General features: G+C 46.4%; 1 protein-coding gene and 1 pseudogene across 2 annotated transcripts in view; one reads left to right on the top strand and one right to left on the bottom strand.

Moving 5' to 3' along the window:
• Positions 1-27908, bottom strand: part of Tspan9 (tetraspanin 9) — a 184200-nt gene that overhangs the window by 139202 nt on the left and 17090 nt on the right. The gene's annotated exons all lie outside the window — the stretch shown is intronic.
• LOC141424358 (U2 spliceosomal RNA) lies at positions 19707-19882 on the top strand (annotated as a pseudogene).

Genomic DNA, 27908 nt, shown 5'->3' on the forward strand with positions numbered 1-27908 from the left:
TCTGGGGAGTGCAGAGACTGAGTTCAAGCTTGCTCATGCCTCTGTGCTCTATGCCATAACAGAGCAGAGAACAGGGTGGTGACATCAGAAAGTCCAGAGTTAACCAAGTCCTACTATTGTGTGTTACACATGACCTTTGGCTAGTCACTCACTCATGCAGTGCCTCAGTTTAATCCACAATAAAAACTCAAATAACAAGCTAAGCATAGTGGCTCACGACTGCAATTCCATCTACCCAGGAAGCAGAGAGCAGGAAAATCAAGGTTCAACACCAACCTGAGTAAAAAGTTAGCGAAACCCCCATCTCAACTGACAAGCAAGTATACACCCAGGTACAAAACGGGCCATAGGTAGGATTGTGGTACAAGGCCAGTCCAAGCATAAACATGAGACCCTATCCCAAAAATAACTAAAGCAAAAAGGGCTGGGGTCATGGCCCAAGTGGTAGAGCACCTGTCTGGCAAACAGGAGACCCTGAATTTATTTATTTTTAATTTTTTTTATTGTTTTATTATTCATATGTGCATACAAGGCTTGGGTCATTTCTCCCCCCTGCCCCCATCCCCTCCCTTTATCACCCACTCCGCCCCCTCCCTCTCCCCCCTACCCCCTCAATACCCAGCAGAAACTATTTTGCCCTTATCTCTAATTTTGTTGTAGAGAGAGTATAAGTAATAATAGGAAGGAACAAGGGGTTTTGCTGGTTGAGATGAGGATAGCTATACAGGGAGTTGACTCACATTAATTTCCTGTGCGTGGGTGTTACCTTCTAGGTTAATTCTTTTTGATCTAACCTTTTCTCTAGTTCCTGGTCCCCTTTTCCTATTGGCCTCAGTTGCTTTCAAGGTATCTGCTTTAGTTTCTCTGCGTTAAGGGCAACAAATGCTAGCTAATTTTTTAGGTGTCTTACCTATCCTCACCCCTCCCTTGTGTGCTCTCGCTTTTATCATGTGCTCAAAGTCTAATCCCCTTGTTGTGTTTGCCCTTGATCTAATGTCCACATATGAGGGAGAACATACGATTTTTGGTCTTTTGGGCCAGGCTAACCTCACTCAGAATGATGTTCTCCAATTTCATTTACCAGCGAATGATAACATTTCATTCTTCTTCATGGCTGCATAAAATTCCACTGTGTATAGATACCACATTTTCTTAATCCGTTCGACAGTGGTGGGGCATCTTGGCTGTTTCCATAACTTGGCTATTGTGAATAGTACTGCCATAAACATGGGTGTGTAGGTGCCTCTGGAGTAACCTGTGTCACAGTCTTTTGGGTATATCCCCAAAAGTGGTATTGCTGGATCAAATGGTAGATCAATGTTTAGCTTTTTAAGTAGCCTCCAAATTTTTTTCCAGAGTGGTTGTACTAGTTTACATTCCCACCAACAGTGTAAGAGGGTTCCTTTTTCCCCACATCCTCGCCAACACCTGTTGTTGGTGGTGTTGCTAATGATGGCTATTCTAACAGGGGTGAGGTGGAATCTTAGTGTGGTTTTAATTTGCATTTCCTTTATTGCTAGAGATGGTGAGCATTTTTTCATGTGTTTTTTTGGCCATTTGAATTTCTTCTTTTGAGAAAGTTCTGTTTAGTTCACTTGCCCATTTCTTTATTGGTTCATTAGTTTTGGGAGAATTTAGTTTTTTAAGTTCCCTATATATTCTGGTTATCAGTCCTTTGTCTGATGTGTAGCTGGCAAATATTTTCTCCCACTCTGTGGGTGTTCTCTTCAGTTTAGAGACCATTTCTTTTGATGAACAGAAGCTTTTTAGTTTTATGAGGTCCCATTTATCTCTGCTCTTAGTTGCTGTGCTGCTGGGGTTTCGTTGAGAAAGTTCTTACCTATACCTACTAACTCCAGAGAATTTCCTACTCTTTCCTGTATCAACTTTATTTATTTTTTTAACAGCCTAAAATAACTCATCTATTTATTCAGTTTCAGCAGACAAGGATTCAGGTATGGCTGAGCTGCTGTATCAACTTTAGAGTTTGTGGTCTGATATTAAGATCCTTGATCCATTTTGAGTTAATCTTGGTATAGGGTGATATACATGGATCTAGTTTCAGTTTTTTGCAGACTGCTAACCGGTTTTCCCAACAGTTTTTGTTGAAGAGGCTGCTATTTCTCCATCGTATATTTTTAGCTCCTTTGTCAAAGACAAGTTGGTTATAGTTGTGTGGCTTCATATCTGGGTCCTCTATTCTGTTCCACTGGTCTTCATGTCTGTTTTTGTGCCAGTACCATGCTGTTTTTATCGTTATTACTTTGTAATATAGTTTGAAGTCAGGTATTGTGATACCTCCTGCATTGTTCTTTTGACTGAGTATTGCCTTGGCTATTCGTGGCCTCTTGTGTTTCCATATAAATTTCACGGTAGATTTTTCTCTCTTTAATGAATGTCATTGGAATTTTGATGGGAATTGTATTAAACATGTAGATTACTTTTGGGAGTATCGACATTTTTACTATGTTGATTCTACCAATCCATGAGCATGGGAGATCTCTCCACTTTCTAAAGTCTTCCTCAATCTCTTTCTTCAGAAGTGTATAGTTTTCCTTGTAGAGGTCATTCACATCTTTTGTTAGGTTCACACCTAGGTATTTGATTTTTTTTGAGGCTATTGTAAATGGAATTATTTTCATACATTCTTTTTCAGTTTGTTCATTGTTAGTGTATAGAAATGCTAATGATTTTTCTATGTTGATTTTATATCCTGCTACCTTGCTGTAGCTATTGATGATATCTAGAAGCTTCTGAGTAGAGTTTTTTGGGAGGAGACCCTGAATTTAAACAGCAGTAGTGCCAAAAAAAAAAAAAAAAAAACCCAAAAAATACAAAACTGGAATAACATCATTAACCTTAAAGATTTGTTGAGGGAATAAATGAGACAATGAGCTGGCCGCTCCTGGCACATAAAGGAGCTCCATAAACATTCAGGCCTTTCTTCCCCCACTGCCCCCTCCCCACATGGAGGAAGTCACAAAGCCCAAGTAGACTATCTCAGCAGGTAGACAGCACCTGGTCATGGCAGGTAAGGCAGTAAAGTCAGGCAAAAGAACCATACAGCGGGAAGAATTCACAGGTCCTGTGATCCCAAGGGCTTTGGCGTTACTAGGAGAAGAGAATAGGTATAAAGAAACAGAAGGTCGAGCACAGCAGAAATAATATCTGCCAATAAAAACAGAAGAAGCTCACACTTTAGAGCATCCTGGAGTGGCAGACACTACCTGAGCATTTTACCTAGGTTATTGGGGGTCCTCTCACCTCTGTGAGGCAAGTTATTACTACACCCATCTTGCCCACAAGGAGGCAGAAGCTGAAAGAAGTCAGAAGCCTACTCAAGGTCTCACACTAGGACCTGTCCACTGTGCCATAGAGTCAAAGGCCATTCCTGAGCACCAGTCTTAGATCCCTCTGCAATCATCTGGATTCAATCACCTGGCTTTAGTGATGTGCCTTCTGACTCCACCTGCCCAGCTCCTTCCTGCCGCCTTCAGTCCCACCTGGAGATGGCTTTCCACCCAGATCATCAGCTCCAGCACTAACAACCTTGCTACAGCCAGGAAGCTGAAGCTACAGACTGACACTAAGGAGAAAGTGTGAGGAGATCTGGTAGGTATCTGGAAAGTCTTTGTTAAGTAGAGAAAAAAATAAGGAATGTCTGTTTTCAGAAGTTCAACCAGCTTTAGGGAGAAGCCACAGGTAGCTTCAGGATGCTATCAAAAGAGGTGGCAAAATGACTCAAGTGGTTGAGCGCCTGCCTAGTAAGCATGAGGCCCTGAGTTCAAACCCCAGAGCTGCCAAAAATAAATAAATAAATAAATAAATAAAGGATGCTGTCCAGCACAGCTGAAGCTGCTGGAGCTGCTCAGGTGGACAAAGGGCTCAGGTTGCCCAAGTTGGTAGGCAGGACCAAACACGGGCACATGGCTGATGGCACTCTGGAGCCAATGGGAAGCAGAAGCAGCAGGGAGGTGACCCATCAGCTGCCCCAACAGCACTGTCCTCAGGAGCCAGAGGCACAATGCTGCCCAAAGGCCTTCTCCAGTGACCAAGTTTATCCCACTGGCCAGTGACCCATGCAAGAAAGAGACTGCAAGACAGCATCCAAGAAGGGCCCAGGCAGGCTCAAGGGTGCTCCAACCCATACTCACTGGTGAGGGAAGGAGGAGGGCACTGGAAGGGCAGTAATAAGAGGGTTCCTGTCTGGTCCTCACATTGCTCACCCTTTGGAATCCAATTCATGCAATGAGACTCGTCATCTTCCTCTCTGGCCACCTCCCAAGGGAACTATGAAGATGAAGGAGGCAAACTCAAAAAAGATGTGGAAGCTCAGTGTGGTGACATGCCTATAATCCCAGGACTTGGGAGGTTGAAGCAGGAGGAACTCAAGTCCAAGGCCAGCCTGGGCTATGTAGTGAGACCACAATCTCAAAAACAAAAAAAGCATGTGGCAGTTTTAATTTTCTTCTTAAGTTAACATTTACGGGCTTATCTGACACTACACCAAACCAGACATGTGGGTCATCTCATTTGATGTGCATAACAGCCCTATGACATAGTTACCACCATCATCACTATTTCAATAGTAGACAAACTGAATGTTACAGAGTTAAAGTAAGTGTGCAATAGCAAGTTAATAGCTGGTGGAATCAGGATGCAAAGCATGTGATCTGACCTCAGAACCCACACTCTTAACTATGGTCCTTTACCACTTCCTAAAACAGCCCTCAGGAGATGGTGACGAATTATTAAATTTATTCCAAAAGACTGTGTGGCTCAGTGGCAGAACAGCATGTACAAAGCCCTGGGTTCTATCCCTAATACCACCAAAAAAACGAAGCTAATCCTCAGCTCCATAGTGTTTTCCACCTAATGAACAGCCCCAGTGCACAGGAGCTGACCTGTGAATATGCCGTGTCCTTGCTCAAGATGTGCGTCTATCATTTCAGTCACACAGCCAGTATGTGAACATGCACACATGCACACCTGCACTGGATAGCCTCTGGACCGACTGGAAATGAGGACCATGAGAACTTAATTACAGGCTCACGCCTATAATCCTAGGTACACAGGAGAGAGATCAAGAGGCTCTCAGTTCCAGACCAGCCTGGGCAAAAAAGATTTGAGAGACCCTGTCTCAAAAGAAAATGCTGAGTGCAGTAGTTGTACACCTGTCATCCCAACTATGGGGGATGTATAAATAGGAGGATCACAGCCCAGGCTGGCCTGGGCAAAAAGCAAGACCCTAATCTCAAAAATAACCAGAACAAAAAAGGGCTGCAGGTGTGGCTCACGTGCCTCAAAAGCATGAAGCCCTGAATTCAAACCCCAATACTACTCAAAAAAAAAAAAAATTAACTTAAAAAATCTACAATATCAAAAGGTGGAAACAAGCCAAATGACCATGAACAGATGGATGGGTCCATAAAATGATGGAATATTATTCAGCTATAAAAAGCAATAAATTCTGACACATGTGACAACATGGAGGAACTTGAAGACATTATGCCAAGTGAAACAATCCAGATGCAAAGGACAGATATTGTATGACTCCACTTATGAGAAGCACCTACGGTAGTCACATCATAGAGACACAGAAGAAAGACAGTCACCAGGATTTGGGGGAAGGGAAATGGAAGGTTTTGTTTTATGGGTACAGACCGAAAAGTGTGGGGAAGCTGAAAAAAATCTGGAGGCAGTGGCTGATGGTTATAGTAACAGTGTGAATGTATTAATGTCACTGGTAAGTACACGTCAAAATCATTTAACTAGTAAATTTTATGTTACATGTATTTTACCACAATTTTAAAAAGAAACAAAAAATCTATAGATATGGTGGTTATAACTTGCTGAACCTTAAGGGTTTTTGTCTTTGCTTCATGCACTAAGGTACAGAATGGTAACCCAGGCAGCCTGGGGTAGGGGAGAGACAACATAAAGCCAAGAAGGTCTTTCTTGGGAGAATGTGGGTATTCAGTCTTTGTGTTTAAGGCTACCTTAAACACAATGGAAAAACAGGCCTCTGGGTTTTGAAAGTTTATTCCCCACTGAGTCTAACATCTAAGAAAGGAAGTAAGATTAGGGGCCGGGTGTGGTGGCAGTGGTCATGCCTGTAATCCCAGCTACTTGGGAGGTAGAGATAGGAGAACCACAAGTTTGAGGGCAGCCCCTGGCAAAAGTAAGACCCTATCTGAAAAACAAACTAAAGCAAAAAGGGCTGGGAGCATGGATCAAGAGGTAGAGCTCCTGCCTAACAAGTGCAATACCCTGAGTTCAAACCCCATCACCAATAAAGTAAAGAGAGAGAAGGAGAGGAAGTGAGACAGGGAGGGAGGGACAGGGTTCATGGCTGAACCAGGGAAGAGAAAGTGGTCAGGGCCCCAGATCCAGTGATAAAGGTGAAAAACCACATTCCCAGATCAGAGCAAGGGGAGGAAACCCCTCCTTCAAAGTCAATAACAATATTTTAGCACCAGGAGGATATTCATTGATTCATCTGTCAGCATTTATAAGCAGTTTATTTAATTCTTACACCACCCTATGAGTTTTTATTTTAGCATTCCACCCATTTTAGAGAAGAAAATTGGGGCTCCAAGAAGTGAAGCAAATGGATCACCATCACTGTGCTGGTGGCCAGGACCTGTTACTGTTCTCTTTATTTTCTTTGTACACCTGATCATAGCACAGTGGTAGACAGCTCACTTTATATGCTCAGGGCTCTGGGTCTAAGCCCCAGCATCGCAAGTGCGCACACACATACACGAATATAACAAGCCCAGAGGAAGAGTCCATGGTTGGGAATGAATATTGCCACTCAGAGCAGTTATTTATCCAAATGACAAGTACTGGGCCCTAAAAGCCAAGCAATAGTCTCAGTCCTGATCAACCCACAACACAGGCTGTTCTAGAGTAAGGAGGACAGGTGCTCTCTGGGCTCCCTGGAGGGTACTGTCAGCTGCAAACCATGTTAGACAGTGAGCTGCCTCTTTCCACTCTCCCCTGGTGCACCAGAGTGCCTGGGACTGCCCAATGTGGCTTCACATCAAGCTCCCAGAGGCATGTAAGACAGAAGCAGAAAATCCATCTACCTGACAAAATCATCTGAACTACAGAGAAAGAAATCAGTTGGGGTCTCATGAGTGGAAAGGAGCCTAAATGAGGGTTTTCTTTTAGAATGAGACATAGAAAATGCTTCTCTCATCACAGTATACAGAAAATACAGCCAGTAAAGACAACCTACAGTATCTACAGCTTTGTATCATACAGGAGCTGATGACACTGTTCAGAAACATTATATTGAGTCATTATAAATAATTTTTAAAGATACGACTTTTTAAAGATACAATAGAGCCTTATATAAATATGTCCAAAAAGATTTACTTATTTAAATTTATTTCTTAACTGATACATACAAAAATTGCACCACATGTTTCAATGCATGTACTCATTGTGTAGTGTTTAAAACGCAATAAGCATCTAGCTCCTCAAACATCACTTTTTACGGTGAAAACATACAAATTTCTTTTTCACAGCTTTTGAAATATATAACACATTATTCCTATCAGCAGACACCTGACAGCACAACAGCACACCAGAGCTTCCCACTCCTACCTAACTGTAACTTTATCTTATTTTCTATTGTTGAAAACTTGGTATGCTTATAATTATTGGCTATTATAAATCATGCTTTAGTGAATACATACATAGATACAAGTATAACTTCCTTAGTACAAATCACAAGGAGAGTTGTGAATGAATATTTCTAAGACCTGTTACAAAATGCCAAATAAGTGTACTAAAAATAACTGTAAGTTAAGACATAAAGGGCACTCTCCCTCAGAATGTTCTCCATGGACCAGTGTACATCATACTGAGAGCTGGCGTGGTCTTGAGGGCTGAGATCCCTCTTGCGGTCTGAAGTGTCCTCTGCTAGATGCTCATCTACCAGCTGAGAACCTACTTCCCAATTACTCTGCCAGCTTGGCTGTCAGCGCCATCACGCAGCCTCTTGCATGGGCATGGGCTCACAGCACGCCTGTTTCTCTGCCTTGTTGTGAACTCAGGGAGCACAGGGACTAAGCCCTGCTTACTTCTGCAACCACCCATTCCCCCTAACATCATCTATTCTTTTTGTCAGCACTGGGGATTGGACTTGCTAGACAAGCACTCTACCACTTGAGCCATGCCTCCAGCCCTTTTGACTTTTTAGTAGTTTTTCAGAAAGGGTCTCATGCTTTTGTCTGGGACAGTCTCAGACCACAATCTTCCTACCTCCACCTCCTGAGGAACTACAGGCATGAATCTCCACACTTTTTGATAGGGTCTCTAACTTTTGCCCAAGCTGGCCTCAAACGCAATCCTCCTATCTCCACCTCCCAATTCTGGAAGTACAGGTGTGCACCACCACACCCAGCCAATTTTTAATTTTTTTACAGAGACAGTGTCTCACTATGTAGTCCAGGCTGACCCCAAACTCCTGGACTCCAGTCATCTTCCCACCTCAGCCTCCCCAGTAACTGGAACTATAGGCACCCACCTCTGCCTGTTTTTTAAACTCTTCCACATCTCAGTATTCCTACCTAGGAAGTCACATGTTCCAGGACTTTGAAGTGAGAAAGACCTAAGACCTCGGGCAGCTCCTTTCCCTCTTGTACTTGAGGTTCCTCATCAGTAAAATGGGACACTTCCCTCTGAGAGTTACTAGAAGGATTGAGTTAGATAATGCATGTAAAGTGGCTTAGTGCCCATGACAGGAACCTAGAAACATACCGTAAATGATAGCTTTTTATGAAAAAAATGATAATACATCATAACAAAACCACCAAGAAATTGTTTAATCTTCCACCACTGTAGGAGATTAAACACTACACAGCTGTCTCTCGGGCTGACACTCATCCAGCCTCGAATACCCTCGGAGAGGCTCAGGACTTTCACTCAGGGGTTGTGCCAAAGCCCTGAACATCAGCCTGGGGCCAAGGAGGGCTGGCATAGCCAGGCCTGGGAGAGGGGGTCAGAGTGGAGTCACCAAAGCTCCGAGTCAGCTGTGCACAAAGGAGAGGTGAGGCCAGCTACAGGGACACCAGAAAGCAGCAGCTGGAAGGTAGTCCAATAGGGACAGGGCTTCAAGGGACCAAGAGTAAGCACAGAAGTGGTTCAAGGTACCATTGGTTCCTCCCAGCTGGGAACAAGCAGATGACTGGCATGGCCACTGCTCCCTGGCTGACCCTGGACAAATCTGCCATTGTTCACAGATGATGCTAGAGCTGACTCACAGTGGCATTGTCCATTGCTCTATCGGCAGGAAACAGCTGAACAGACTGACACCAAATGCAGGAAACCTCAACCTCCTCCAGGCGCCTCCCAGTTCAGGAGGCCCAGCATCCTGCCCGCTGTCCCCCAGGGACCCCCACCCAGCCCCAGGCATCCACAATATGAACAGACAACACCATTTCCTGCCTCCATGTTCCTGGGGCAAAGCAGTTCTATGTGTGGCGTTCTGGCAACTCTCCTAGGATTGCAGAGGTGGGGGTCTCCTGGATTCAACTACCAGGAAACAGAAACCAAGGAGCAAGAAAACAGGCAGCAAGAAACACTTCCACAAAGTTAATTCAGAAAAAACATCCTCAAAGCAAGGACTAAACATTAGCAAGTGGATGCCACCTCACTGCCACAACACACCTAACAGAGTTGGAGGCATCCATCTCTCCAGAAAGAGGGATTCTGGCCAACCTCTCATCTATAGACTTGACCTGCATCCCAATGCTCACACAGAGGACCCAAAGGTCCCTCCTGGGAGTTAGAATGAACTCAGAATAGCAGCAGATGGCCTGAGTCTCCCTGGCTTCTGCTGTTCTGACCTGCCTCTAACACTCCTAACTATGTCCCACTGGTAGAGCCCAAGTCACACCATGTCTTCCAGCAAGGTTTGCAACAGTGCCTTCAGGAGCCAAGTGAGACTTGGATATGGCCAGATGTCACTGTCATGCAGGGCAGGCTTGGTAGAACTGGACCTTCCAACTTTAAACAGCCTAAATCCCCATTTTTATGGAAATTTCTCCAGTGTTTAATGTTCTTACAAACATCAGCATCAGCTGGCAGAGTGGCTCAAGGGACAGAGCACCTGCCTAGCAAGCATGAGGCCCTGAGTTCAACTCTCAGTGCCAAAAAAAAAAACAACCCACCATCCATTGGGCCCAAACAGAATACATCAGTGGCCCATGAGTCACAAGAAGCCCACTAAGCCCTGAATCTTGGGCTCCTCATCTGTGTTGAGTGCAGACACAGAGCTAGCAAGACAGCACTGGACAGGATTAATCCTGTCAAACATTTTGTGCTGCCTGACAGAGAAGGCACGTGATAAATGGTGACTATTAACTCAGCTGAAAGGGACTTTTGGAAGATCCACCCCAACCTTCCATTCTTCAAAGAGGAAACCTCACCCAGAGAAGTCCTGGACTGGGCCACGATCTGCAGGAGCCAGCAAGAGCTGGGCTGCACCCAGGTCCGCTGGCCCCTGCCTAAATTCACCAGACCCATGCAGCATGGCCCAGTTACGGCCTCAGATCTCGGATTATCACCTGCCACCGGGCAGGTGTCCCTCACAAGTGCTAGTCTCCCAACTGTAGTGGCAGCTCCCTCAAGGGAAGTGCTGTGTGCGCATCTTTGTCCCTCACACCAGACAGATGACAGGGCTTGTTCCATGGGATCTGACTGACTGACTGATCAGCAAGCAGCTTGCCCTCCCCACCCCTACATTCTGCTTTACGCTGGGTATGTTCTGTGGGCTAAGCCCTGTGCCTCCTAACCTAGCCCAGCCTACACTGGGTAGTAAGGGAAGGGCAGGTACAAGATGATGGGGGTGACATGGACAGGTACAGAAGTCAAAGAGGGGACAGGAAAGGACTAAGCAAAAAAAGCATGCCAGAAGGCACATGACATGCACTAGGGACCAGAGTATTGGTAGGGATCTGGGGGACAGTGAATGGAGGGCAGAGGAACTGGCCCAGCAGGCTGTGGCCAGGGCAAGCCAGGACCCAGGTAGGGGAGGGCTGGCCTGCTGGGTTTCTGCCACACCATGGCCCTAATTAGCCAGCATGGGGGGAAAGGGGGTCCTGCAGGTGTGGCCTGTTCCCTACCCCCAAGACCCTGTTTGAACTCATCCTTACTCCAGAACTTCCCACCCTTGAAGGTGTTCTAGTTACAGCCTTGGAATGCCTCCTGCTCTCCAAAGCATACATTAACACTTTCCAATTAACACCAGCTGAAAAGCAAACCTGAGCTGGAGAGAGGCAAGAGGGAAGGGAGAGAATGAGCCCAGGCAGCTGACCTCCTAAGGCAGGTGATTCAAGTGGGAGCCAAAATGACCTGAGGGGCCATCTGGTACAAACCCCTGGGGTTACCAAAAGGCACAGGCCCAGAAAGGTCCACCATCACACAGCCAGCCAGTCAAGGTGGACTGACACCAAACTCCAGGCCACTGACCCACAGGCCTGTGCCCTTTCTGTGGCAGGGCCCCATTCCATCTTTTCACTTAGGAAACTTCCAGAACCACAGCAAACTCACCCCCCCACGGGCTGTTAGAAAATTCATACTTCTAACAAAAGCCCAAGGTCACCCACGCCTTTTGGCACAGGTTTCTCCTTGGCTAATGCCCCAATCGCAGGAGGTAAACTGAAAAAGGGAAGAAAGAAAGGCATGGAAGTCCCAAGGGCTTGGAAGAGGGGAAGCAACGGGGGCATTCCCAGCTGAGGGGTCCACAGGTTAAAAACAAAGCCCAGCCCCCAACCTCCAGGCAGAGGCAGGGCAGTGAGAGGAGGGGCCAGGGAAAGGAACCATTCCAGCAGGAGAAAGAGCACAAACATCACGTGGTCAAGAGAGAGGCTTTCACAACCAGGCCCCAGAAACGCAGGGAGGAACAGGAGCTCCAGCAGGCCTCCTGGAGCTCCAAACCAGGTCCCCCCACCTAGAAGGAACACAGACTTGGGTTTATATTGCTCGTCTGGTGTACCCTGACTGCACAACTTTGGGGGAGTTTATGAACCCCTTAAACACCTGGTGCCTGCTTGATACGACCAGGTAAAGCATCAGCCACTGGTTCCTCCCATCACTGAGACTGTTGTCCCACTATTCAAACAACCCTGGGCCACTTTATAAACATTCTGAGGGCAAAAAACACAGTATCTTGTCCAGTCTGGGATCAGAGAATGAGTTTGGGGAATATTCCCTCATGGATTGACTTTCTAAACCACATTCCACGAGCCTTCACAATGGGCAGTCTACCCAAACCAAGGTGCTGTGTCTGTCCACAGAAGCCCAAGGACAGGGCTGGGCTCCCCTTTAATTCACTTGGGGAGGACCCCAGGTTCCTGGGACAGGCCAACCAAATCCCAGCCCTGGGTCCTACATAGCCTTCCGCCCTGGGCCCAGAGCTCTCTTATTTAACCTTCTCCCAGGATGTGAATCAGGAGTGTAGTGTGAACAACTGCCTAACTGAGCCTCCTCCCCCTCCAGGGCACTCCTTCTCCTCCCAAGCCAGGAGACCATAGGCAAACTTAACTGAGTACAGATATCCTACTTAGACAGTGGGGAGGGTAAGGGACAGCCAACGCCCCCAGAGCTCCCTCTTCTGTCCTGGAGGCCCAAATTCAACTGGATATTCTGTTCCCACTGACTCAGAGTCCCAGAAGAGCAGATGGACTGGAATCTCTGAATGAGTAACCAGTCACAGAAGAATAAGTTATGGAAATCATCCTGGAACACCAAAAGAAATTAGGTACAGGTTTTCAAACATTTGGCCTGAGCAAGTGGGAAATGCCACAAACCCGAGTTCTTTCACTGTGACCAGCCTCAGGGCAACACTGGGTCTGGTGTGGGTTTAGGCTCTTCCTAATTACAAAGCTACAACGATTCTACCCCATAGGCAGCTGCACAGGGATTGCTAAACACACTTGGATTTCTCCCACCCAGAGGAAAGAGGGGCCTCAGAACACAAAAATCAGATAAATCACCACTCTTCTTGTTTTGGTTTGGTGGGAGTACTTTTATTACTCCCTCCAGCAGCTCATAAAACAGAGCCCAATAAAGCACCAGCAGCTCTGCCCTATCAGGACAAGAGGTGACACTGGGAAAACTCACCATCCTTCGGCAGGCCAGCTGCCTGTGCCGCACCCATAGGGAAACACAGACCCAAAGGTGGCCTGTGAGCTTGGAAATGGGAGGGGGCACTGAACAGGCTATGGCTGGCATTTTATTTTTTCCACAATTCAGAGCGAACACTTTCTTCTATAAAAATGTCCTCCCGGTAAAGATGGCAAATTTGTCACCAAAGCTTACAACTCACTCGGCCCTGGGTGTTTGAGTAACACCACCAAGATGTCCTCCAGCCACCTTCTAGCCTGAGGCAGAAGCCAGGAAGCAATACACAACAAACTGGAGTGTGGACAAAGGTGGCAACAGGACATGGGGGTTGGTGACGAGGTTATCTGAGAGACAGCTGATGGAACTGGGGAGAGGACCCAGGAGCTGCTGTCAGCCAGCTCACTGTCCCAGGCCCTGACAGCACAGGCATGGCCAGAGGATGGCTCCAGAAGGGAAGAGCTAAACACCAGAGCTACGCAGCAGCAGGGCTGGGTTCCCTCAGTGGAAACGCCCCAGCCGGGGACTGGAATCCACTGTGGGGATGAGACTACCTTTACGCTCTACCAGTGACAAGCCCTGAGGTGAAGCAGCAGGGAGGGTTCTCCATTGGCCTTCAGTGTGATCATTTATGAAGTGCTTACACACCATGCTCAGCGCTTCATATTCACTGCCTTATTTAACCTTTGCCTCACACCGGAAAGGTAGGTGTATGCCTCCCATATAATGGCTACCCAAAAACGTCTGCTGAATGGATAAACGGGGCTAAATGAGTGCGTCCCTTTCACTCAGAGAACACTGAAGTCCAGCGCAGATAAGCAGTTGGCTACATCCAGTCGCAGAGCTGGGTTGTGGGCACCAGCCTGAATGGCTGGTCCCTGCATCCTGATTCACTGTACTCTCACAGGAATAACCACGTGGGTCTTCAGAGACCTGCTAGAGAGTTGGCTTGCAAGCCAAGCTCCAGTGGCTCACACCTATAATCCTAGCTACTTGGGAGACTGAAACCAGGAAGGTTAAGGTTTGAGGCCAGCCCAGGCAAACAGTTCTGGAAACCCTATCTCCAAAATAACTAGAGCGAAATAGATGGGAGGTGTGGCTCAAGCAGTACAGCACCTGCTTTGTAAGCATGAAGCTCTGAGTTCAAACCCTAGTCCCACAAAAAAAAAAAAAAATTGGTTTGCAGCTAAGAAGCACAGTGGTGCACACCTGCAGCGAGGGCTGAGGTAAGAGGACTGCCTGAGCCTAGGAGTTGAAGACCAGACGGGCAACACAGCAAGACCACATCTCTACAAATAAAATAAAGTTCGCAGGCTGTGACCAAAAGCAACAAGGACACGGCTAGCAGCTACCAGTTTCCTAAATATTCCCTAAGAAAATACACTGCCTTGACAAGAGAAAAAAACAAAACTTTTACCTCAGTGTTAAATCCAACTCACCATCTTGTAGTCAGAAGTATGCATGTAAAAACTAGTTGACCAATTAAAAAGGCAGATAGTAAAAAGGGTTGTTAAAAAAATAAAGTGGTCCGGGGGGATGTGGAAAACCTGAACACCTCATACACTGCCGATGGGAAGGTAAAATGGTGTGGCTGTGTGAAAAACAGTCTGCTGGAGGTTCCTTAAGAGGCTCCACATACAACCATCACAGGGACCCCCAAAATTCATACCCACCCCCCAAGGTTAGGTATGATGAGGTGGGGCTTCTGGAGGATGATCAGGTCATGAGGGTATAGCCCTCAGGAATGAGATTAGCTCTCTGGGAAAGGGACCCTAAAGAGCTTACCCACCTTCCTTCTACTACATGAGGACACATAAGAAGTTTGTAGCCCAGAAGAGGGTCCCCCAACAACCTGACCATGCTGGCACATTGATTTTGGACTCCTAACCACCCGAACTGTGAGAAATCAATCTCTGTTGTCTATAAGCCACCTGTTGGAGCACCCCAAGCTGACCAAGACATTCAGCAATTCCACTGCTAGGTATGTGCCCAAAACAAATGAAAACACATGTCCACACAAAAAAATTGTACATGAAGCCAGGCATGGTGGTACACACCTATAACCACAGCATTCAGGAGGCTAGAGGCCAGCCTGGACTAAACGGCAAGGCCCTGTCTCAAAAAAGAAAAAAAAAATTGTATGTGAATGTTCATAGCAGCATCATTCAATCATTCATAAGTCAAAAGACAGAAAACAACTCAACTGTCAACTGATGAGTGGGTAATATAAACAAAATGTGACCTACCCATGAGATGGAATCGATGGGCGGGGTTGTTATTTTGTTATTATTTTTTTGAGAACAGACCTCACTATGTAGCCTAGCTATCCTTGAACTCAGCAATCCCTGGCCTCAGCCTCCAGAGTGCTGGGATTACAGATGTGTATCACCACACCGCAATTCACACAATAAAAGGAAGTAAATTTTGATACATGCTACAACATGAATAAACCCTGAAAACATTACGTTAAGTGAAAGAAGCCAATAACAAAAAGACCACACAGCGTATGATTCCATCTGTATGAAATGTTCAGAGCAGGCAAATCTACAGAGACAGCAAGTACATTTATTAATGGTAGTCTAGGGCCATGATGGGAAGACAGACTGGGGAAGGGATGGGAATGACTGCTAATGGGATTTCTTTTGGGAGTGATAAAAATGTTCCAAAATTGACAGTGACGATGATCACAAAACTGAGACTACACTAAAAATCACTGAATTATACACTTTAAATGTGCAGATTTTATGGTAGTGAATTACATCTAAATAAAATGAACCAGCTGGCAACCTTCCTTAATTTTAACAATTTATAGGGAATCTGATAAGGGATAAAGATTATGGAGTTAATTGAGAGAAGGCAAAGACTCAGCACCTCTCACTAGTATCCAAGATGTCATTTACTCACTCACCAACTATTCTTAAAAACATACAATAAGCCGTTGCCCCACCTCACGGGTCAGCAGTCCATGAACCAAATCCAGCCCATTGCCAGTTTTCATGTAGCCTGCAAGCTAAGAATGGTTTTTATATTGTACAACATTGAAAAATCAAAAGTACAATAATTATTTCCTGACATGGAAATTACAGGACTCAAGCTTCAGTGTTGTAAATACCTATTATGGAACATAGCCACATGTCTATGCTGTCTGCAGACACTTCGGTGCTACAAGGACAGCGCTGTGAACTGCAACAGAAACCACATGGTCCACAAAGCCTAAGACCCTTACAGTCAGGTCCTTGCAGACAAAACTTGCCAACCTCTGTGCTGGATGATAGAGAGGTGGGTGAGGGAGGGATGACTGAGGACAGTCAGGGCCTCTGTCCTTGGGGCTTATGGTGCAGTTGGGTTTGAGGGTCACCCAGGTAAGTGTAAAACTACAGTGGAGATAAATGCTGTTGTGCACAGCACAGGGGGACCTGACCTGCACTGGGGCCAGTGAACGTTTCCCTGCAGGACTCTGGACCTGAGGAGTAGGAGGGAACTGCACGTGCAAAGGCCCTGAGGAGGGAGAGCACGTGGCCCATGAAAGAGCAACAAGATTGCCATTGAGGTTCAGTGCAGTTGGGCAGGAAGTTCACAGCAGTGGGCACTCGTCCCCTGCCAGTCCAAGTCCCCAGAGAACATGGCAGAGGGCTGAAGGTCACCTGAGAGCTGACTGTGTAAGACCCTTAGGTGGGAGAATTAATCAACTAGAAAATATGCATTGATCTCCAGAGAGAGTACACGTAGCCTTCTTTATGTTATATAGGACACACATTAAAAACAAAAGGATGCAATCTTTTGATTTCAAAGAGGAAACAGTAAGCTGAAAGCTTACAAGGGCCTCATGACCCTGTGAAAGCAGGGTGCTGCTTCCAGGCGTTACTGCACTTGTTATTGCTCACACCTGACTGTGCCTTCCTGAAGGCTATGGTTTGGATCTGGCTGTCCCCCAAAGGCCCAGGTGTTGGATGGAGGCTTGGACCCCAACCAGTAGTGCTACTGAAGGCATAATATTCTCTAGGGGTGGGACCTCCTGGATGGAAGTGAGGTCACTGGGGGCACATCCTTGCAGAGGACATTCAAGGAGGAAGTCATTCTGTCTTTACTTCCAGGCTCCCATGAGGTAAAGAGATTGGTTCCACCACACGCACCCTGCTCTGACATGCTGCCTTGCCACAGACCCAAAAGCAACAGAGCCAGCTGGCCATGGAATGAAACCTCTGAAACCATGAGCCAAAATAAACCTTCCCTCCTTCATTCACCTCAGGCATTTTGACACAGTGCCAGAAAGCAGACAAATACAGCAGATGTCCACCAGGACTGCTCCCTCCCTCCATCCCTGAGGTCTCCATGCAGCATAACTCACTAGAGAAGCTCTCCCTCCCACTACATGCTCTCCACCAAGCCCCTGCATGCCCTGTGTCCTGCCCTGCCCCCTTTCTCCATCCCCTTCACCTCCACAGACATGCATTAGTCCCTGGACAGACAACCTCTAACACGGAGCACAAGTTTGCATGAGGGCAGGAGCTTCCTCCTTTCCACTGTTCCATCTCCAGACCTGACATAGAGTCAGCTCTCAATACACACACGTAGGATAAATGCAAACACAAAACACCTAAGGAAAGTAAGGGCTAAAAGTCCTTGCCCTGCAACCTTGGCAAGTTCCTTCTTTATGGCTCGGTCTGCCCAATGTAAAACAAAATAATGAAAGTGCATATTTTGTGGGTAAATAAGGTAATGTACACAAAACAATGGGCTTATTTTGTTGCACACTTGAATACAGTGGGCCCTCCATATCTGCAGGTTTCACATCTGGGGATTCAAACGACAGTGAACTGGAATACACAGAAAAATTTTTTAAAAAACTATCTATAATGAATGTGTACAAACATTTTTCTTGCCATTGTTCCCTAAATAATTCAGTATTATAATTTTTTTTTTCACTATTGGGGTTTGAACTCAGGGCTTCACGCTTGCCAGGCAGGTACTCTACTATTTTGGAGATAGGGTCTTGCTTTTTGCCCAGGCTGGCCTAGACCAAGAGCCTCCTATTTTACACTTCCTACTGTAGCTGGGATGAAAGGCATACACCACTACACCCAGCTCTCTTTTACTGAGACCAGGGCTTACAAACTCCCTTTTGCTCAGGCTGGCCTGGAACTGGGATTCTCCCAATCTCAGTCTCTCTCACAACTTGGGATGACGGTGATACCACTATACACAGTTATTGTTTGAGATGGGGGTCTCATGAACTTTTTGCCTGAGCTGTCCTGGAACCACATTCCTCCCCATCTCAGCCTCCCTCCTGGCTAGGATTACAGTATTACCACTATTTGTGTAGCGTTTACTTTGTATTGTTATTGTAAGTCATTTAGGGACCGTGTGACCTAGATGGGAGAAGAAGCCTAAGTTTACACGGTTTACATCAGGGACATGAAGGTCCAAGGATCTGGGTGTCTACAGGAGTCCTATGCCAATCCCCCAAGGATACTGAGAAACAGTGCTGTATGTCTTCTTTAATTTCTCATGAGGAAATTTTTATTACAAATTCCATTTAAACGGATAAGGAAATTGAAGCTCAGAGACACAAGGTAAGCTATCCGGAGTCACAGAGCAAGTAAGCGTCAGCATTAAAACTCAAGCTTGGCATTCTCAGACCTCAAGGTCCATGCTCCTTTCTCTATATCCAACGGAAAACTACAAATGTCACAGGAGCCTAGGGAAAGGCGCTGGCATCTACTGGATGCCACTGAGAATGTTCCTAAAGGAAGTAGAATTTGGAGTGTGTTCTGAAGGAGTAAATGAACAAGAGAGTCAGTCTAGGCCCAAAAATGTGGGCAGGGTAGGTCTTTCCCACAAGCAGCCAATGTGGTCACACCAGCAAGCAAGGGCAGTGACAAAATCCCAGGTTTACACTAGGTACAACCTGCCCAACCACTCATTTTCCAGAGCAAGAAGCCCGGGTCAGATGACAGGGCGTGGGAAAGGCCGCAGAGGCAGGAGCTGTGTGTTGGCACTAGATGCTTTCTTATTCTTAATCATGTCATTCCCTGCTCAAAATCAGAAGCAACAGGGTTGGGAGTGTAGCTCAGTGGAAGAGCACCTGCTTTGCAAGGTCCCAGGTTGAACTCCAGCATAAAAAAAAAAAAATTAGAAGTAACCAGGCTCATTACAGTATAAGAAAACGTTAACATGAGCCAGAAACAATGCTAAATAATCTCTTATGTAACAGGTATAGACAGACACGGGTGGAATGCAGCACAGTGTGGACCTGCACAGTGAACACACACACACACACACACACACACACACACACACAGCCTCCAGTCACCAAGTTAGGGCTTCACTCAAACGTGAGCAGACTTCTAAGGATCACTGGGGTCCTAAAGAGATCCTGCCACAGGAAAGAGAAAACATACGTCACAGCAAACAGTGAAGACGAATCCTTCCTCCCAAAACTTAACTCTCACCAATACCCTCAGAGAAATAAAGAATTGTATTATCCATGAACAGATCATAACGTACCACGGTGCTATAAAAGGAATATTTAGAAAGCATAAAATCTCTTAGAAATTAGAAATACACTAATTGCTTCTCGGCCTTTTAGCTAAGATCAAGTGTAGTACCTGTTCTTATCAGTTTAATATCTGAAATGTCCTCTATCTGAGGACGATATATTAAGTGGATTTTTGGAACAGGGAGATGGAATGGGGCTTAGCTCCGTCCACTCCACGCATCGACCTCCGGGAATGGTGCACCAAAAAAAAAAAAAGAAAGAAATACACTAATACACTAACCAAAATGAAAACCTCAGTAGAAAGCAGGGGTACAATTCCTTATTGCACGCAAGGTCCTGGGTTCCAGCCCCAGCACCACAAAAAAAAAAAAATCTCCAGAAAAGGAGAGGAGAGAGAAAAGATAATATTACATAATTAATATCCACATTCTAGGCATTCCAAAAGAAAGGAGAAAATGGAGGGAGGAACTCGCCAACAAGGTAATTCAAGAAAATGTCCCAGACCTAAATCTCGTGTTTCAACACTGAAAGGATCTACAGGACACCCAACATGTTGGGGAAAGGCATGGACTCCAGCCATTTCAGGATACTAGATACAGAGACTGTTACACAAGACACTAGAGATCCCAGAGAGAAAAACTGTGCTACCTATAAAGTATTAAAATCAGAATAGCCTTAGCTTTCTCAACCCCAGAATTTGAAAGAAAAGCAAGCAATGATTTGTGTATGCGTGCACATGTACACATTTGTGCACACGCATCCCACCTTAGACCTCCTTACCAAGCCAATACTAATAAAATGCAAATGAACACTCTTTTGAGATCATAAGGCCCTGGATATGAATGGAGTGCCTCGTACGTGTTACACTGCAGCACCTGTGCACACTCACCACCTGAGTTGTAAGTGCCTGATTACTCACTGTCTACCCACTAGACTATACAAGAGACTGTCTCACTTGCCCCAATGCCTTCCATGCACTCAGGGGTGAGTGAGAACACAAAACTAGGGCTATATGAGAGGAGGCCAGGGTGCCTAGTAAAGGGAGGTGACTTCAAACTGAGTCCTAGAGGACAAGTAAAGGAGAAAGGGCACAGCGCTGGCACAGGCAGTGGAATGTGTGCAAACACTTAGGGACTCAGCACAGTCCCTTGATTTGGTGACCACACATACACACACACACACACACACACACACACACACACACACAAGTCCTAGGCCTCATTAACTGAAACTGAATACATGAACAAATGAAGCCATGCTCAAGTAGCAGTAGTGACATCACAGGTATTTGGTTCACTCCAAGCAGCTTTTCTGGAACAGGCAATGGATAAACAAAATATAAGCAATCTGAACTAATCTGGATACCCGGGGACATTGAGGCAAGAGGCTGGCTCTGGATGTGATGTGCAGGTCTGTGGAGTAGCCCAGCACTCCTTAGGGCACAGGCCACCATGAAGACAGTGGCCTGAACAGAAAGGGGAGGCCAGAGCCCCAGGAGGCAGAAGCCCAGATGAATTTCATCTAGAATACAGGGCTGGCCTGGGACAGAGAGTTTGCTGGCCTGGGTCCCTCTCTCCACCCCCACCTAGAAAAGCCAGAGACTGGGAACGAAGGCCAAAGGGCTGGGAACATATGAGTCCGTGGACTACCTGGACCCCATGCAGTCCTGGCCAGTGCCCTCAGGTTTTCATGCAGGTTTTCACTTGCTGGATTTCCAGGTCAGGAGCAACAGTCAAGGATGAGTAACAGCCTGGCCCCTGCACCACCTTAACTCAAATTTATTGAGGGAGCTTGGTAGACAGCCTGCCTCCCTCTCCCTGCTGAGAGCCCAGCAAGTCTAACTGAATTTCCACAGCCCTGTGATGATTTTGCACTCGGCAGCAGCAACTGTACTATGGCAGAGAGGTTTCTGAAATACGAACAAAGTCAAGGGCCTGTTTGCTTTGCCTCTGTGGCTGGAAACATGCGCAACCGAGCAGCCAAGGAGGAGCCTTTCCTTCCCCAAAACAGTCTTTTCCAGTCTCCTAAACAATGCACCCTCCTGCCAGGGACTGGGCTCTCCTCATGCTATACGCTCAAGGTCAGAACACACAGGGCAAGGTTGGCGCTGTGCAGCAGAAAGCCCAGTGGGAGGTGCATGTCCTAAGCTCTTCCTGAGAATGTCCCCACTTCCCACTACAGTTCCCTTCTCTGCTCACTCAAGGGTACATTGACATTTTACACACACAGCACTTCCCAGAATGAGCAGTCAGAACACCAAACCACCTCTATCCTCAGGCTCTCCAGCTTCTCTTCTTTATAACACAAGAGAGGTAAACTAAGACACTGGGTGGGGGCATACAGTGAGGGCTGTCTAAAACTCTCATGACAAGTCAGCCAACTGCAAGCCACAGGTGCCCATCTCTGACATGTGCAACTCAAGCACCTCACTATGGGTCTGGGGGCATATACACGGGTGAACCAGGCACATGTGTGAACATTTATAAGAGCCACGGTTGTGAGCGGTAGGCAAGAAGCCCTGAGCAAGAGTGAGTGTGTGTGCATGTGTATGTGTGCGTGAGCAGGCATACGAGGTGAGTGTGCACTGAGCGTGTGAATGTGCAGGTGAGGGTGGAAATAAGTGTGGGTGTGAACAGCATGTGTAAGAACATGTGAACATGAAGTATGTGTGTGAGAAAGGGAACATGTGTGTGCACGCATATGCAAGTACACAGACCTGGCCCCAGGACCACATTCACTGATTGAAATGCTAAGGAGGGTAGGAAGGACAGGGCTTCCCCGACACTCAGACACCAACAGGCATGGATAACAAAAGGAACCCCCAAATCCAGAACCCCAGTTTCCCTGCAGCTCACCTCTTCCCCATCTGCCCCACTCAGGGCCAGCTGCCCACCCCAGGCCTGAACTCCTGGTTCCCTCCCTAGCTCCTCCCCAGCCTCACTCACTGGCCTCAATTTTTCCACTCTAGCACTCTTTTAAAAAACACAGAAAAAGCCCTCCTTACTTCCTTAGGGAGTGATAAATTTGAGGATTATGGAATGACATTCTAAAAGCGATCTGAATGCCGTGGAAGAAAAGCGGGAGATAAAATACAGAGCACTTCACCCCAACTTCACTCAGAACAGAGGGAGGCTCCATCCCCAGGGAGAGAAAGGCTCATCTACAGTGGTCTCCATTCAACTTCCTGAGGCCAAGCCCAAGTCAGTAGCAAAAAGTTCAGGTCTTTAAGTAGCAGGACTTGTCTACTCAGCCAAACACAAAGACATAAGGGCCTCATGGGCCCAGAGAGGCTGCTGTCTGCAGACGGGGCACAAATTCCACTCCCCAAGCAGTCTCCCCCATCTGGAAGCAATTTGCTTTTCCTTCCACCAAACAAGTGAGTCAGAGGAGTGCCCTGCCCCTTGTGCCCTGCTAGTGACACCTGAGCGTAACCCAAAAATAGGCACAGGATGAGCCTGACCTCAACAACCAATTCCCTGGCAACATGAATCGTAGTCCAGAGTCTGGCATCAGACTGTCCCACGATGACAGCCAGCCCCACCACCTTTTACTTTTGTCCTTAGACAACATGTTCGACTTTTGAACCCTGGCTTCCTCCTCAATAACACAGTAACCACTGTGAGGATCAAAATGAGATGTGCACATGGAGTGTGTGCCTTGCTGAGCCCAGGATAAGCCCTGGACAGAGGGCAGTGATTATTACACAACAGCCCATGAAGCTTCTGAAACATAAGGCAGCTGTCACTACCATGCTCAAATTCCTGCAATGGCTCCAATTTTTCCTACCATAAAAGTTACGGCCCCCTGTGATGGATGGCCTTCAAGGCCCTACATGATCAGAGCCCCATGAACTTTCTTGGGCTCACTTCATTCCAGCTGGCCTTGAACAGTTTCACAGGCCCCTACCTCAGGGTCACTGCACCTTCTGGTCCCTCTGCCCTAGGCTGTGCCTCCCCCAGATACCCAAAGGGCTTGCTTATCTCCTTGTCCTGGCCTCAGGAGAGCTTCCACAATCCCTGCCCCCAGCCCATCCCCCTTCCCTTTGTACCTTTCTCCATAGCATTGGTCACTATCCACTATACTGCAGACTTCATTTGCTTACTGCCTGTCTCCTCCAGCCGAATGTGTAGGTCCTTCTGTACACTCCTGCACCCCAAGCCTAGCACAGTGCTGGCCCAGAGGAGCTCCTAAGCCCTCATGGGATGAAGAACCTTACACACCTACAGTGGACAAAGCAGAGGCTAGGATGGGAACACCAGTCCTACCCCACTTTCCTACTCACAAGCTGCCAGTCTCTGAGGCTCGGCCTTCTATGATAAAAGGAGCCCTCATGCTAGCTACCACTCAAGGTCATTGTCAAGGGATAACCATGTAAGATGTCTAGAAATATGCTTCTGTGCTTGGCATGGTGAGGAGGCCTACAGAAATGGAAGGCCACAGGCCTCAACTTTCAGTCCCCAGCTGAGGGCCCTGAGTGCCACAGAGAGAGCCACAGAGACACAGTTCCTGCTTGAAGAATCCACTGGAGTCAGGTCTGAGGTCCCTGGATGAGCACATGGAATCCTATTCACAACTGAATTCCTGGCACCTCAGACCTGCTTCTATACCATAACTGCTCAAAACACATATGGCAAAAGTATAAATGAGTAGATTCCACACAGACAACCATGGAGAGAAAGATAAGCAATATAAAAATCTTGAATAAGTCGGACATGCTGCCTCAAGCCTGTAATCCTAGCTGGTCAGGAGGTAGAGATTGGGAGGATCTCGATTTAAGATTAGCCAGGCAAAAAGTTTATGAGACCCCATCTCCACCAATGGTTGGGCCCAGTGACACATGCCTGTCATCCCAGCTATTCAGGGAAGCACAAATAGGATGATCACAATCCATAACAGTCTGAGCATAAAGTGAGACCCTATCTCCAAAATAACCAGAACAAAAAGGACTGCAGGTGTGGTTCAAGCACCTCCCTAGCAAGCTCAAGGCCCTGAGTTCAACCCCTAGTACCACCCAAAAAAAAAAAAATCTTGGAGGCTGGCGCTAGGGTTCAAGTGGTAAAGCACCTGACTAGCAAACGTGAAGCCCTGAATTCAAACCCTAGTACTGCCAAAGGAAAAAACAAAAACAAAAAAATCCTCGAACTGGAGATATGGCTCAAGTGCTAGAGTCCCTGCTAACCCCAATCTCACACACACACAAAAAAAAAACTTGAGTAAAATATTAAAACAGCATGCAGACAACAGCTACCATGATGTGACTGCCAAAAATAGTGGTAATATTAAAAAAAAAAAATTGACCATAGTCAGTCTTCTGTGTCCAAAGGTTCTACCAACCATGGATCAAAAGTATTTGGGAGGGAAAAATGCTTCTGTACTAAACATGTACAGACTTTTTACCATTATTCCCTATACAGTACAGCATAAATCCCATTTAGCTAGCATTCACTTTGTGTTAGGTACTGTAAGTAATCTACAGAGGGTTCAAGATGTACAGGAAGATGTGCACAGGTCGTATGCGAAATACTGTGTTGTTCTATATAAGAGACGTGAGCATCCTTGATTTTGGTATCCTGAGGGGGGCTTGGAACCAATCCCCCATGGGCACTGAGGGACAACTGTATTTTCACAGTAGTCATATCACAGGCAAGTGTGTTCTGGAGCAGACACTAATTGTGAATTGGTGAAGAGCCGCAGGGATTGAAGAGCAAGTGAATGCATCCCATGAGTAGGCTAAGGGCTGGTAATGTGGCTCGTCCATGGGCCATAGATCCCCACCTTGGTCCTACACATATTGGAAGACCACGATGACATCCTCCTCCCATAGCATCTCGTTCCTACTCAGCCTCCTCTAGATGAACTCAGATTTGCCAGTGTCCTCAACAAAATTAAAACACCAATGCTGCAAATGTGAGCTGAAGTTTTATGAGCCAGGCTCCACACCCAGGCTGGCATTGTTCTTCTTAGCATGCTGGGGGTAGCTTGGTGGTAGAGCACTCACCCTACATGTGCGAGGCCCTGGGATCCATCCCCAGTACCACAAGGAAAACCAAAAAACTCTCCCATGGCAACCACATAGCATAGAAAGCTTATATTTTCTTCCACTTATTTTCATTTATTTATTTAACCAACAAATATTAGCCGTCTACATGACACGCCAGGCCCTGAGAAAGGTACAATGAATACTGAGAAAAATACCATTATCATCTTTGAGCTAAAGGAGACAGTCAACTTGGAGAAATAAAAACAAAATCAGAGAAAATCCCAGGGAAAGAACATGTTGCAGATGGGGCCTTAAGGGAATTCTTAGGTAGAGGCACCAACCCAGTAGGAAACCGGGTAGCTGGAGGTGGATCTTAAAACAATGCCAGGCTCCTAGTGGCAGCCATGGTGAAACAGCAACTACGATACTGAAGATATTGTAGGACAGAAGGCATGGAACTCCCCAAGACCCTGGCCCACAAGCAGCACGGGACAGTAATCCTGGACAGAAGGAAAGCAAAAGAGCTGGGTTCTATGACCCCCAGTTTACTGCTTTGAAGGTAGCTTCCACAAAGCAGCTCAGAGACAAGAAAGCCAAATGGAGCCCAGCAGTCTCACCTAGTTGAGGAGACAGAGATTAGAGTTCCCACAGCTAGGACTTGGGAACAAAAGACCAGAGAGGCAGGGACTGCACAGACAGAATGAGAAAACCTGCAGAAGAGACCCCTGGAAGGTCTGGGTGATCTGTACACTTGTGGGGAAAGAACTACTGGAGAGCAATAGCCAAACCATCTGTGGCATACACACAGTCAGGAAAGGGTTCACATTCACCCCCTCAAGAGTAGAGAGACCTCATAATACACAGGGCATTCAGGAGAGTCCTCAGAAGGGTGTTGCATTCCTCATGAGGCTAAATTAGCCCTAGACTCCAAGTCTGCTTGGATCCACCCTAAGAAAGCCTACAAGCAAATCTCAAATGTGTAAAACTGACCCCAGGTAATTTAAATGCAGGCCAGAATAAAGTCCAATACTGTTTAAAGAAATTCAGCATCCATGAATGACAAATTCACAATGACTGGCATTCTATCAAAAATTAGCAGGGAGCAAAGCATGGTGGTGCACATCTGTAATCCCAGCACTTTTTTAGGAGGCTGCAACAGGAAGATCCCAATTTTGAGGCTACTCTGAGCTATATATCAAGGTTCGGGCCAGCCTAGGCTGCCTGATGAGACCATCTTGAGAGCTTGTTTGGAGGTTCTAGCAGGGGAGCACAGCTACTCATATACCCTTGACCAAAGAACGGTCCTCCTCCATCGGGGATGGTCGTCCTCTTCCACCAAGCACGCAGCTTCGGGATGGACACACGTGGAGCAGTGAGGGAGGAAGGGGACACCCGCCTAGCCAGCCACATCAGTTGAATCAACCCTGGCAATCAATGGGGTGACAGATGTCGCAGCCAGATCACCCTCACATTTGAGACCATCTTGAAAACAACAACAATGAAAAAAATTAGCAGACATCCAAAGGAGCAGAAAAATAGCCCACAACCATGCGAAAAATCAATCAGTAGACCATTTGGAAAATGACAGAGAAGCCAGGTGCCAGTTGTGATCCCAGTTACACAGGAGGCAGAGATCAGGAGGATCAAGATTCAAAGCCAGCCCAGGTAAATAGTTCATGAGACCCTATCTTGAAAAAACCATTCACAGAAAAAGGGCTGGTGGAGTGATTTCAAACCCCAGCACTGCAACAAAACAAAACAAAAAAAAATGACAGAGATGGTGAAACCAGTTCTGCATAGGGTGAAAAACAGGTATCATAAGGAAGTTTTTGGTAACTCAAGAATGAAGAGGAAACTATAAACATAAGGAGAAGAGAAAGAAAAGACATAAAAGACTGTAGAGATGAAAAATATGCCAGAGAGCACTCATTTATGTCAGATTAGAAAAGATCAGGGCACTTGAAGACCTAACAAGGGAAACTATCCAAAATGAAGCACAGAAAGAAAACAGACTGAGGAAAATTAGCAGAGCATCCCCAACTTGTAGGACAATATCAAGTAGTCCAATATCCATGTAACTGGAGTTCTAGAGGAAAGGAGAGACAGATAAATGAGAACAGAACAACAGCTAAATAAATTGTCAAGTTTGGAAAAGACACACAGGATGGGGGAGGCAAAGTGGAAGACCCAGAGAAATGAGAGGCTGCAGGGAGGGGAGGGAGCAAGAGAGAGAATCACAAGTAATTTGACATTACATAAATGAACAGCCCAAGATACTGTACACTTTGTCTG

This window comes from Castor canadensis, chromosome 6 (assembly GCF_047511655.1).
Source record: "Castor canadensis chromosome 6, mCasCan1.hap1v2, whole genome shotgun sequence".
NCBI classification, from domain to species: domain Eukaryota; kingdom Metazoa; phylum Chordata; class Mammalia; order Rodentia; family Castoridae; genus Castor; species Castor canadensis.